The sequence below is a fragment of the Podarcis muralis genome, chromosome 3 (assembly GCF_964188315.1).
Source record: "Podarcis muralis chromosome 3, rPodMur119.hap1.1, whole genome shotgun sequence".
Taxonomy (NCBI): Eukaryota; Metazoa; Chordata; class Lepidosauria; order Squamata; family Lacertidae; genus Podarcis; species Podarcis muralis.
The window spans coordinates 80,722,282-80,735,371 of record NC_135657.1 but is presented as its reverse complement, the minus strand read 5'-3'; the positions used below and the strand labels follow the sequence as shown (position 1 = coordinate 80,735,371).

General features: G+C 39.2%; 1 protein-coding gene and 1 long non-coding RNA gene across 3 annotated transcripts in view; one reads left to right on the top strand and one right to left on the bottom strand.

The window, feature by feature from the left end:
• UBE3D (ubiquitin protein ligase E3D) overlaps positions 1–13,090 on the bottom strand; it is a 60,372-nt gene that overhangs the window by 6,074 nt on the left and 41,208 nt on the right. The window lies entirely within an intron of this gene.
• Positions 1–13,090, top strand: part of LOC114593913 (uncharacterized) — a 46,667-nt gene that overhangs the window by 28,233 nt on the left and 5,344 nt on the right. The gene's annotated exons all lie outside the window — the stretch shown is intronic.

Genomic DNA, 13,090 nt, shown 5'->3' with positions numbered 1-13,090 from the left:
ATTTAACCCGAGGTATGACTGTATAAGGGGAAATGGCCCCAAACTAATCTTATCAAATAAATGTTATTCCCTGCCCTCCCTTAATTTGTTCCTAACATTCTGCTCAAAGATATGACCCATTAAACACTGGGTTCAACATTTTCTGTGAAAATAGATTAGAAATGGTGTTCTCACTTCACATGCAAATGATGTGAACTGCATGACAAACTGTGCACTAAAGTACAAAGAACCCTTTTCTTTGAGTTAGCCAGAGTTCCACTTTGCAACTTAATAAGCCTCAAAGACCTAGCATCACAGGAGATTTTGCAGAAGAAGCCTAGCTGAGAATTTACAAATAGATTGGAACTCTTAATTATCTACTGTTTAGTCTTTTAAGTATGGTAATATAAAAGTATTTTAATGTTTTGAATTTTAGCACCTAGTTGATTTAATCACTCTATTGCCCTACCATTCTTCTCTAAAACAACTTGGCTTATAAAACAAGCAGCATAATAAACACTCAACTGCAGTGCTTAAAATGAAAATAAAAACCAGCAGTACAATTACAAATAAAAGCAGCCAAAGCCGATGGCTGCTAAGTGCAGTTATAGCACAGGCGGACAAGGTAAGACTGCACTGTTGCCAGAGAACATTAGCTTGCCTCCATTTTGTCTCCTACATCTCTCATTCTGTATTAAAAGACTGTCTATGACAGTCAACTGGCAAGAACAGGGTGTGTTTGCAGGACTAGTTGCCAACCTCTTTTGACATGAGCAAGAAAGGATCCTGCCCCCCCCCCCCAAAATATCTAAGGAGCTTCTTAGACTCACAAAAGCCAAGGTTCCCCCAGCTCCTACTGAAATCGGGGAAACAATTTGCTTGCCATTGGCAACTGAGAGCTCTGAGTAATCCTTTGACTTTCCAGGTCAATATCACACACCCCCATCCAGATTAGAGCAGCTCTATTCAGAAAAGCCCTTTTGTTCTCCCTTCAGCAGCCACCCTAGTTTTTGTTTTCTATAACTGCTCTAGTCTTTGCTCTTTTTAGTTCAGGAGAATCCTGTTTGGCATCCACATTGCCCACAGCTGTTTCTCTCTGCCTGCCTGCCTGTGGATCTGAACCCTTGTTCATGATGTACTTTCCTTTTCTGGACTGTCTCTATGCCTTAAATATGGTCCGACAGGGCGCTAGCCTGCCCAGTATTCTCTTGGAAGCCCTGGTCTGGGTGTCAAGTGCCACCATCTCTGTTCAACAAAGCCTTGAAAATGAGGATTTATCAATTTTCTCATCCTCCAACAGGTCATAAAGAAAGTACGGTAGTATTAATATTTCTACATCCCTCTCCTTCTCACTCTCAGCCTCCATCCTCCTCTCTCATCAACTTTCAACATTCCCTTCCTTCTTTTCCCAACCACTGAAGCATCAGTGCACAATTGCCTTAGCTTTGCTGCCACCCTCACTTTTCTCTCCTTTCCCCTTTCCTTTGGTATAGCCTTAAATAATTAGATCTGCAATTTATTTTCTATCTACCTTTATGCACAAAACCCCCTTGTAAAATTCCTGGAGTCGTCTGTTCCTTCTTCCTGGATAACTTACAAGGGCACTCGGATACCAAGCCAAAGTCTCTAGTGTTACCCACATTGTGTTCCTATATAATTGGTAAAGCATGCTAGTTCCCATGCCAAGTCTGCTGATCTCACAGCAGCCTATCCTCCAGCAAAACAGAGGGGCGAGATTAGCCTAGCACCAGAGCAAAATTCTCCCCAAACATTCAGGGTCCTGAACACATACAAGTAAGGTTCAGATGTTAACAGAGATACATGTCCTTGGCAAGAGCATACAATATGGTGCCTAAACAATAATAATGAAAGGGTCAAGCAAATGAGCATTTGGAAGGTGTTCCACAGCCAGGGCACTCTTCACCAGTAGTCACCTCCCTAGACTCTGAAAGAGGAAGGGGGAACCTGGAAAAGGACCTCAGAACATCTGAACTGACAGGCAGTTTCACACAGGAAAAGGTATCCTTTGGATACAACTATAAACTTATCATAATTCCATTTTCCAAGTGGGGAAAAATAAGTGTGCGCACACTGAAGACAAATTGAAGTAGGTCAAGTAGTCTTTGAAAATGGTTTGGCAGTTTCAGTGAGAAGATTCATTTTCTTGAATTTATATCCTTCCTTCCTTCTATCATAGAACCCAAGGTGGCATACATGTGGTTCTCAGGTGGTCACCCATTCAGGCACTGACCGGACCCAAACCTGCTTACCTTCAGCAAGTTGTTGGACTTGGGTGCCTCAGACTTTACCTTGAAGTGGCCTGAGTACTAACAAGCCTGAGGACATTTCAAAAGCAATATAAAATCAACCAGGTTGCTCTCGCTTTAATGGTTTAGGATCAAGTCAGCAGAGTTTGAACGTGATGAACTTTTTTATTCCATTTCGCTAGAGTTTCATGCTTTTAGTTTCAACAGTGAGTCTACTAAACAGGGCAGGTGATAAATCTATATAAATGAATAATATCACTGGGGTGTGTGTGTCCAAATAATTTATTGCATTTTGAAGAGATTACTGAAACTACAAGGGGGAGGGGAAGAATTGGAAGAATAGTCATAGGGCTATAGTAACACAGCAGGAAAAGCCTCATTACATGGAATCTGACCCCCCCCCCAAACCTTCCTTCGTGATCTCTGGAACAGTGATGTGTCATCTGCACAGGCAATTACCGACCTAATACTGCCTTGTATCACAGAAAGTTTATCCCCCCTATGCCAATGTTATTCTAATTGCCACTGAGCATGCTGGGAAGCTCCACAAGTCCTGGATGTTATTAAGTGCCTCCATAAATAGGGGGGAGGGGGGCAAGGAAGCAAAGGACAGTAACTGAAGGAATGTTTTGTTCAGATGTTACTCCACAAATTCCTAAGGATGGGGAACTTGTGAACCTCTGTATGTTGTTAGATTCAGATTCCCATCAGCTGCAGCGGACAAGAGACAGCAGTGAGAGATGGTGTGAGTTATACACCAGCAATATCTGGAGGGCCACAAGTACCACATTCCCCCCCCCAAACTAAGAACTATAAAGGGAAGGAAGCACTACTCATACCCAGAACATAGCAAAATATATTCTAATACAATTAAGTATCTCCTTCCTTTCATAAAAACAAAGGTCCTTCAGCACATAGTACTGTTATAATTCTTGATGGCCTATTCATCTCCCAATGCAATGATGATACTGATTTCCTAAAGCTCTTACAACACCTGGATGCTTATATTTTTTTTAATATATATATAAAAAAAACTCTACCAAGGCTGCAATTCACAATGAACACACCAAAGCAAATGCAAAAAACACAAAAGTCAAAAGCTCAGTATTTTGCATATCCCAGCAGGGAGTAATACACTTTTAAAATAAATATCAGTAAGAACATAAGATATACAGACACTGTGGAATGTGAATATGGTGAATATAAATAATATGCTTATAGTGACTATAAATTAAAGTATTAGATCAAGATTTGTAGAATGGTAGTTATGAAGGGCATAGCTGGAGGGTGTTAGTGAATATAGCACAGTGCTACTGCATAGGACCCAGAATGGGATTCCCATAATCCTGTGGCTTGAAGACCTCAAGCATTAATAATAAAAAAGCTTGCATACTGAGGATTTCCTAATACTTTTTCCACTATTATATGTTTATGTTATTTATTATGTTCTCCTTATGTATAATTATATATACATAAACATCGTGTTGGCTACCCCTACTTTAAGAAGTTTTGTTTTTTGTTTGGGATTCACTACAAAATGCAATGGTTGTATTGCAGCTTTAAAGAGAATACGTCCCACATGTTTTCCACAACACTCATGGTCCCAGGATTCTACATTTTTGGTTTCTAACTAAGACAACTAATGATCTGGTAACATCTACTCATATTTACTTCATGATCTTTTGATCTGTATATTCCGATGCAGCTAACTAGAGAAAGTAATATGGCATTCTAGCAGTAAAGCAAATTTAACTGAAGTTGTTTGAGGGAAGAGGAAGGCAGTTCCAAAGAGCATTTAAAACTTCTAAGGTGAATTCCATTTATAACTCCCAATAGTAGGACTTTGCAAGCTGATAGCCATTATCGCTTCTGCTTAGAAAAACTGGGAAGCAAAAGCTTCCCCTTGACAAGCAATGTGTTTTAAGAAAACAAGGCTTTCCAAGTTTGCCATACAGAGACTATTCTTTGGAGTTGGCAATAGAGATGCTTTGATACAAGAAATGAATGAGAAGGTGAGGAAGAGCTCAAAGTCAAAGGAAAAGCCAAAGTTTTGAACAGTAGTGGCAAATAGAATGCCTGGCTCGAATGAGATAAAAGAAATGGATTTATTTTTTCAACACTGCCCTCTTGCCTAAGAAAAGGGCAAGCAATTCACGAGGAGACACATGAAGACTTGACATTAGTCACATGGTCCTTACCAAAGCGGCAAGAAAACAATGAAGCTTCCAAGGCAGGCTGTGAACAATTAGCTAAATAAGCTGCTTTTGAACAGCTCCTGAAATATACGTTTACTTCAAAGTAAAAGAATGTAAGAGATTGAAGGAGAGGGGTTCACATTACTGATTTCTTTTGCCTTTCAAAACACAAATCCTTCCATAGCAGTTCACAGCAATCATACAGTGAAAAATCAAATATTAAAACACAGGACAAAAATCACATGTGCAGAAATCAGAATTTCTTCATAAAAGGCCTTGTGAAAGAGGAAAGTATCCAGTGCCCTTTGAAAAGTAGCCAAGGAGGAGGCATGATGATGGAGCTTGCCAGTAAAGGAGTCCCACCACTAAATAAAGTATTGCCCTTGATCCACTCCTGTCTGATCCTACTGGGCTGATGTCAAGGACCAGGTAGGATCATTAGGAAATGCATATGATGCACCCCACTTTAAATTCCATACTGTCTGCCATTAAGAAAGCAATTTTAACTGAACTGCACCTTAACTAACCAGTAAGGTAGATGAGGGAACGGAATTTGTGACTCTTTAGATGTTGTTAGACTACAACTCCCTTCAGCTAGGGATCCCCTAGCATGTACTCTAGTTACAGCAGGAGGGCTGGGACGGACCTCTCCCTCAGAACTTCAGAGAGCTGCTGTTGCTGATCAAAGTCAGCAGAACTAGGCTGGGTGGTATCAGTAATCCAATTCAGCGTAAGACCACATCATACATCATTTATTTTTATTTTCCAGAGTTAAATCTATGGATTAAGACACCCTCACTTTTACTCCCCTAGGCAGCTGATATGAGGTAAAAGGCAAAATGGAGAATGGTATTCCTTTGAAGATCAATAGTTGCACGTGTTTACTTTAAACTGCCTCTTTTGCTAATGCCAACATAAGCATGCCAAGACATGGCCAGAAGGAAAGCAAAGACAAAACACACATTGCTGCTGACTTTAATTCTTAAATAGGGTGACAGGAAGCCTTTCAAAAATATGTTACCGAATTCTTAAGGTGGACACTATTACTTTAAAGCAGAGATGGGGGGGGCTTTCCCTGCCTTTCTGTCCCATGGTCTGACTCTTAGATACATTTTTAATTTTTGTTTCTTTAATAAAACAAAATTTTACATTTTAATATAGTTTGTCAAAATGCGGTATTTTCCCAAAGAGGCATCTGATTTCTGATACAATCAGTTAAGAGACCTAAGAACAATACAATAAGCAAACTAAAAAATAACAGAAATTCTGCAGGGTGAGGAACTATGGTATTTTGAATAAGCACCCAAATAATATCCAAATGTGGTTATCATCTAACTACAATGTTAGGAGTGCCCTACTCTCGTGTAGGACCCTGGCAGAGACACATGTCCGACTGGCATGTTCTCTCCCTCCTGGTCGTTCATTTGGGAGCTTCAAAAGCTTTCTTCAGCCCGAACATCACAGTAACTGATACCAAGAAGCATCAGCACACTTAGGGATCCGCAGAGTATTCGCAGTTTGCGTAACAGAACTCAGTAGCATAGCATTTTGGCTAATCTACTTTTATTTACATACAATACACTCGGAGCATTCTGACTTGGCTCCTTCCTCTTTCTCATCAGAGAGCAAAGAGAGAAAACAAAGGACAATAGTCCCACTTCACGGAATACAGTAATACCAAAACATCCTGTCTCCATCACTTCCCATACTGTGGAAAGAAAACATACACCATCATGTGAAAGACAACAATCTCATGACTGCAAACACGGAGCAGGAATCCTAACAGTTTTCACCGGGAATGTGCAATTCACTAGTGACAGGATTTCCATATTCACCTACTGTTTTGTCCTGTCTGAATAGACTGTGCAATAATTTATTTTTCCAGGTGTCAAAAAGGTGTATTATTGATAGAAAGTAATACTGGATAGTCCTGGACATGAGAACAGCACTAAGAGAACTGCAATAGTTAGCTTGAAACTGTGTGCATTAACAAAAGCACCACTTGCTTAAAGCTTTTAAATTGGGGGGGGGGGGCAATCGATTTATTAAAAACAGGCATTTAATGGCCTTGTAAAAACTCCAGTTTATTCTGAGCATGTGTATATATTTATCCCTTGCAGTCATATTATAAACAGTTCATCCTATGTTGTTGTCAGATTATGAGTGACAAAGACCTACAAGGGATTGTATACAAGCCTATCCAGATCTAGCCTTACCACAAAGCAGTGCCATGCAGCCGGGTTAGAGAGGGGCATAATTTTCCTGCTGCCACTTTTCATTTGTGCACCATGAAAACAAACAAACAAATAGAGAAACAGTGTGAGAGTGTCACTAGGACTTTTCACCAAAGGTACAACCATGTCTAAGTCTGGTCACTGGGGTTGCTTCTAATAACACTGCCAGTGATCTAGAACAAGAGAGAGAGAGAGAGAGAGAGAGAGAGAGAGAGAGAGAGAGACTCCAACAAAAATTCCAAATTGTCTTTTGCAGTAAGGCAATTACCACAAATATCTACATGCCTCAGCTAATGAAGCAAATGTAGCGGCACATATGTTCCATATGAAGCAATTTAAACCACAGCGCGCACACAAAAAGGAAAGATAATGCCTCAGTGTGTGTGTGTGTGTGTGTGTGTATGAGAGAGAGAGAGAGAGAGAGAGAGAGAATGAGAGAGCTTAAACAGATTGGAAAGACAAAATTAACTAATATTCCACTGGGTCCCTCTCAGTTACCAGCTCACCAGCTTTTCATTCTGCTGCTGCCTTCTGTTTTGGTTGCCCTAGAAACAGAATAGTTCTGCCTTTCAACAGAGGCAGAAGGTAGTACTCTGGCTTCTGCTGTAGTGATCCAACAGGATTGGCTGTCATGGAACAGTAGCAGAAAGCATCAAGTCAGGGGTGGGCAAACTCTGGCCCTCCAGGTGTTGTTGAACCATAATTCCCTCCAGCCTTGGGGATTGACCACGCTCTCCTTCCACATCAGGACTGGTTAGGCACCTGCACTCACTATTCCCCAGAAGGCATCAATCCGTCCCCTGGAGTGCTTGTGACATGGAATCAACAAACTAGCAGCAACCAGCTTTGCAGGTCAAATTCAAGGTGCAAGCTTTAACCTCTAAAGCTTTATGTGGCTCAAGACCCCATTGACTAATGGAGTTTCTTTGCCCATACGAACCTACCCAGACCCTCAGGTCATCTTCAAATGCTCTTATTATGCTCTCTGTGGGAGGTGCAGAAAGAGGCTGTACAAGGACCTTTTCTTTTTTATATATAATTTATAATTTTCATTTATATACATTACAATTATTCAATGATAATTTTAACATACCCAACTTCGACTCCCTTCCCCTTTCTTCAGTTCTTTACATTTATTTTTGTCGTCTCCTTCATACTCTAAATTCTCTTATTCTTTTATTCATCTATTCTCATATATATCAAATAAAAACCTGCAGTTTCAAAAATATATAACAATCCTGCCAATATCTTGATCTGCTTACAGTTTATTTGTAAATACTCAATAAACCATTTCTATTCCTTTCTAAAAAGTTTATTATCTTGATTTTTTATTCTTCCGGTAAGTTTTGCCATTTCTGCATACTCCATTAGTTTCAGTAACCATTCTTATCTCACTGGGTCCTCTTCCTCCTTCCATTTTTGAGCAAGTAACATTTTTGCAGCTATGGGCACATACATAAATAAATTTCTATTTAGGTAGTTCTGATTCTATAATTCCTAAGATAAAAGCTTCTGGTTTTTTTTTTAATGAATCTTAAGCATCTTTTTCAATTCATTATATATCATTTCCCAGTAAGCTTTAACCTTATTGCAAGACCACCACATATGGAAAAGATACCTCCTTTCTCTTTACATTTCCAACACTTATTCAATTTTGATTTATTCATTTTTGCCAATCTACTAGGTGTTGGGTATCATCTATATAACATTTTCATATAATTTTCTCTTAAACCATAACATGCTGTAAATTTTATATCCATATTCCCTAATTGTTCCTATGCTTCCATTTCTATGTTATGACCAATATCTATTGCCCAACGTATCACTGAATATTTCACTTGTCCGTCCTTTGTCTCCCATTCCAATAACATCTTATACATTTTAGATATAACTTCAACATTACAGTTTAACAGTTGTTAACAGTCTCTAGTTGTGATAGTTGTTCCTCAAACATCCGCTTCGTATCCTTTTTAAATACTTCATTCAAATGAAGCTATTGTAACCATGTTAACATCACTGATAAATCCTTAAACTCTTTTAATTTAAATTCTCCACCCTCCTCTCTCAGCAAATTTCTATAAGTTGTTCAACTTTCCATCGTATTTTTCTTTTTCACCGCTATGGCTTCCAAAGGCAAAAACCAAAGTGGTGTTTTAGTCTCCAATAAGTTTTGGAGAAACCTTTATTTACTTTTGCCTTTTCATACCACAAATAAGCATGCCAGCCAAAAAATATTATCATGACCTTCCAAATCTAAAATATACAGATTCTTCAATAAGGACCTTTTCTGCAGTAGCACTCTGCTTTCAGAACACTCTCCCCAGTGAAGCGCACGTGACTTCAAGTCTCACATATTTTCAGCATCAGGTTAATACTTTTTTATACACCTAGATATCTGAATGTTGGTATTGTTCACACCATGGATGTAATTTAGCTCCTTGTTGTTTTATGGTGATCACTCTTGAAACTCTTATGGCAAGAAATGTGTAAGTTTCTGTGCTTCTAGTGTGTAAAACTGAAAAGACCTCTTGAACTTATCCGGCATTAGCCTTGGGAAATGCTGCCCTTTAAAAACTACCTATAATTAGCAAGAGTTGGGAAGACAAATATAGATGCTGAAGAGGTGAGGCATTAGCAGTCAAAGATTAATTAATACTCATTCTATTACAGCTACCTACGCCAAGAGACTTTGGAACTCATCCTTAAGCTTGTCCTGTCACAAAAGGATAGAAAAACCATTTTTCATGTTTGCTCAAGTAGGTCACACAAAATGTTTCCAAAAAAACTAGGGGGGAAGAGCAGCTTTTAGGGATAAATTGTTCTCATTTATTAAAGCAAGACATTGTGTGTTGGTTTTAAATACTTTTCTGATCCCGTTTCTGCCACAACCACCATACAAACAACGCTGCTCTCGCCACCTGTTATTCACCCGCACAATCTATATGCCGGGTTGAGAGACATACACAAACACTGCAGCTCAGCACACATTTTACCACACTTTACTTCTACACTGCATATAAGACTCCCTTTTCTCACAGCATGGAAGCAACAGTGGATTGGGTTGGAGAAGCAGAGTGCTTTGTTACTGCTTCATGAACTTGATCTACTTCCACACTGGCTGTGGTTTCACATTCTCAGTGGCCAGTACAAAGTGGATAGGCTTTGCTCCATCACTGGCCCAACAGCTAGGAAACAGATGGTAAGGAGTGTGGCCTAGAAAAGTTTCTGGTGGGCTACATTTGGCCTGTGGGCAGGAGGTTCTTTAGCATAAAATAGTATAGTCCATTCCAGTGCCAGGTTACCAAATAGGCAGAGTAGGCACCAGCCTATGGGCCCCACACTTTTTAGGGACCTCATGACAACGGATCAAAATAATATGATATAATTTGTGAGGAGAGCCCTGAGATTTCAACTGCCTAGAGGCCTCCACAGGGTTTAATCCAGCAGTGGTCCATCATGGCAATCTACTCTTTCCTTTTTCTTCTCATATAGCCCCAATTTCTCTCGCAGAAGGGGAGGGGAAAGAAAAAATAGGCTGCAAGCACCTTCATGTATAGCTTCTTCCAATCTACTACAGTGGTACCTCCGGTTACGAATGGGATCCGTTCCGGAGGCCCAGCTGCATCCCAAAAATTTTGTAACCGGAGGCCCACTTTTATGCATACATGCGCGAGCGGCAAATCCACTTCCAGGTTTGCAGTGGCCGTAACCCGAAGATTCCGTAAGCTGGAGGTTACGCAACACGAGGTACCACTGTATTTTCACTCTCACAATATGCACTATGCAGGGAACTGGAAAACACAAAGGATCATGCAATGCAGACTCGGTGGAAATGATACCAGAACCCTTTTTTACTTCCCCTCCCCATACAAAACTGAAGCAGGCTGGGTGACTGTGTACATGGAAATATTTCCATGCAATTTGTTTTTACAAATAAATACATATAAATATTTCCATGCAATTTGTTTTTACAAATAAATACTAAGTTCAGATAGAGAATAAAAGTTGATTTTCTCCTCCCCTGCTGTAGACTTGACATCAGTGGGATTGTAAAATACAATTTCTTCCTATTCAGTTAGAACCTTTAAAGAATTTAGTTAATACAAGAAGATAACTAATTAAGGGAGAGGAAAAACTCACTAATTATGGTATATCATGGGTCAGCTTTTAGGGCAATTAGAAGTAACCTAAGTAGAAGCTCAATAACTATTGAAAGAATTGTAAATATTGGTGGGTAAATTATATTACAAATTTATGCATTTACAGTTGATAGAAATGCAATCAGAAGTTTGCTATACACTATTACATCCAACAGCACCAAGAAGCGCAAAGCATAAAGTATGTACAAGTAGTTAGATATGTATCATTTCGTTTGCATTTATGTTCTAAGAGATTTACATTTTCAATAAAAACATTGGGAGGGGATACACAAACACACACACACAGACCTTTAGCAGCAGGAATGAAATTAAATTAGTTCATTGCTAGAAGCATGAACCATTAATGAAATGTAACTGGAGAACTTTCTCTAGTATTTATTCAGTGTAATTAAATTCTTTTATTCAAAATCTATACTTAGCCAAGCATAAAATATTGCACCATCATAATAACTTCACAGTGTAATCAAGAACTGAACTATAAGCATCTCATTCCTTTTCATAGCATCTGAAGGCTTTAAATCACTAACACTGTTTGAAGTATAATCAAAAGGAAAGATGAAAAAGAACCTGCTCTAACCAGCTACTATAGTTCCTAATTCATTTTTATTTCTTTTTAAGAAAGCCATCAGAGGCTAGTCTTCACTAGCCAGTCTTGAGAAGTCTGGAAGTTTAATGTCTTTACTCAAAGGCTGTTAACAATAAACTTCATGCGACCACCTACTGCCCCCTGGAGTACCTCAAAGTGAGAAATGGGAACAATCACAGTCTGCTGTGGTGTTCAGGGTAGGAGTTCCAGGAAGAAGCTACAGCTCACATGTCTGGCATTCATAAGGGCCCCAAGTCCAAACTCTGTAATTTCCAGTTTAAAAGGAAATCAAATGATAAGACCAGCACAGTCCTGAGGCCCAAGATAACATACAGTTGAAGACAAGGGGCGTTCTAATACAGTACAGTATAGAGAAATGGAAGGGTGACTCTATAATTAAAGCATCAAGCATTTTTGGTTAAAACCACAACACGTCTATTCCCAAAATGTGCAAAGCCAGAAAAAGCTGTCTTAATTTTAATGGCATTAAATGTTGCAGACATTTGTCTAAAGTAGTGTTGTTTCTCAGCCTTTTATTGACCGTGCCCCCACCGTCCTATCAGTAGAAAGGTAGCTATTTAAATGTTTTGCCTGTAAACAGAATATGTTTTACTTATAATTAATACAAAATACAATCACCTAAAAAAATATACTTTGTATTTCACGATCAATGTGACACTTGTGCTTGATGACCAGAAACAAGCTTTTTTATATCCGGTTCTATTGCTGTGAGGGATAGCTGAAGACCACCTCTGTCCATTCAGTTAAGGCAATTCCGCGTTAGGCTGAGTAAATAATTCACATGACTGAAACCTGATTCTACCGAATATGAAGTAGGAAATGCCATGAAAAACAATTTTGCTTTATCCCAAAGCTGTGGAAACTTTTTAGATATTCTGTTTTCTTTTCTCGGTCACTTCTCTGTTTTCTTCACTTCTTGCTTTCCTCTGTGGGCCCCTAGTCGCGTGCTGTGGCCCCCCATTTACACAATTTTCACCTTTGCCCCCCTTGGAATATCCGGGGGTCCAGTTGAGAATCGCTGGTCTAAAGAGCCAGGCATGCAGTGAGAATCAAGCCTGACTCTGAACTTTTTTTTTTTTTAGAGTTGCAAAACATGAACTTCACAGATGATTTTTTATGCATACAAAAGGATCTAGCACTAAGATAAAACATATTTCTTAAACTGATAATTCTAAAGAGGATGCTAACTATAATTCTTTAGAATAAGAGATACATCTCCTAATGAGATATATCCCCAGGGCACCCAAGAAGAAGCAGACACCTGCAATTAATTGAAGGTGTCAGTAGCTACCACTTTGCTGGGGGGAAATACAGCTGAAAGTGCATTTACTAACCATGGCTATAAAAAATGACTTGAAACAGCAGCGTTTCGGGGGTTTTTTTTAGCCTGTTCAGCAGGACTCTTTACCAAAACTTTCAAAGTACATTATTTCACAAATTTAAACAGAAAAGGGGACCATATTATTTCTCCAGGCTTCTCTTTTCCATATAGGAAGAAGAAATGCCAACAACCGAAGTGAGCATTTCCTTTTTAAAAAACATGAACTTAAAACAGAAGTTACAGCATTCCTTTATCTGTCTGGCGTATTACCATGTGTCACATTATGAGAAACCTCCTTGATAACATGACTCCACAATCCTTCAAATA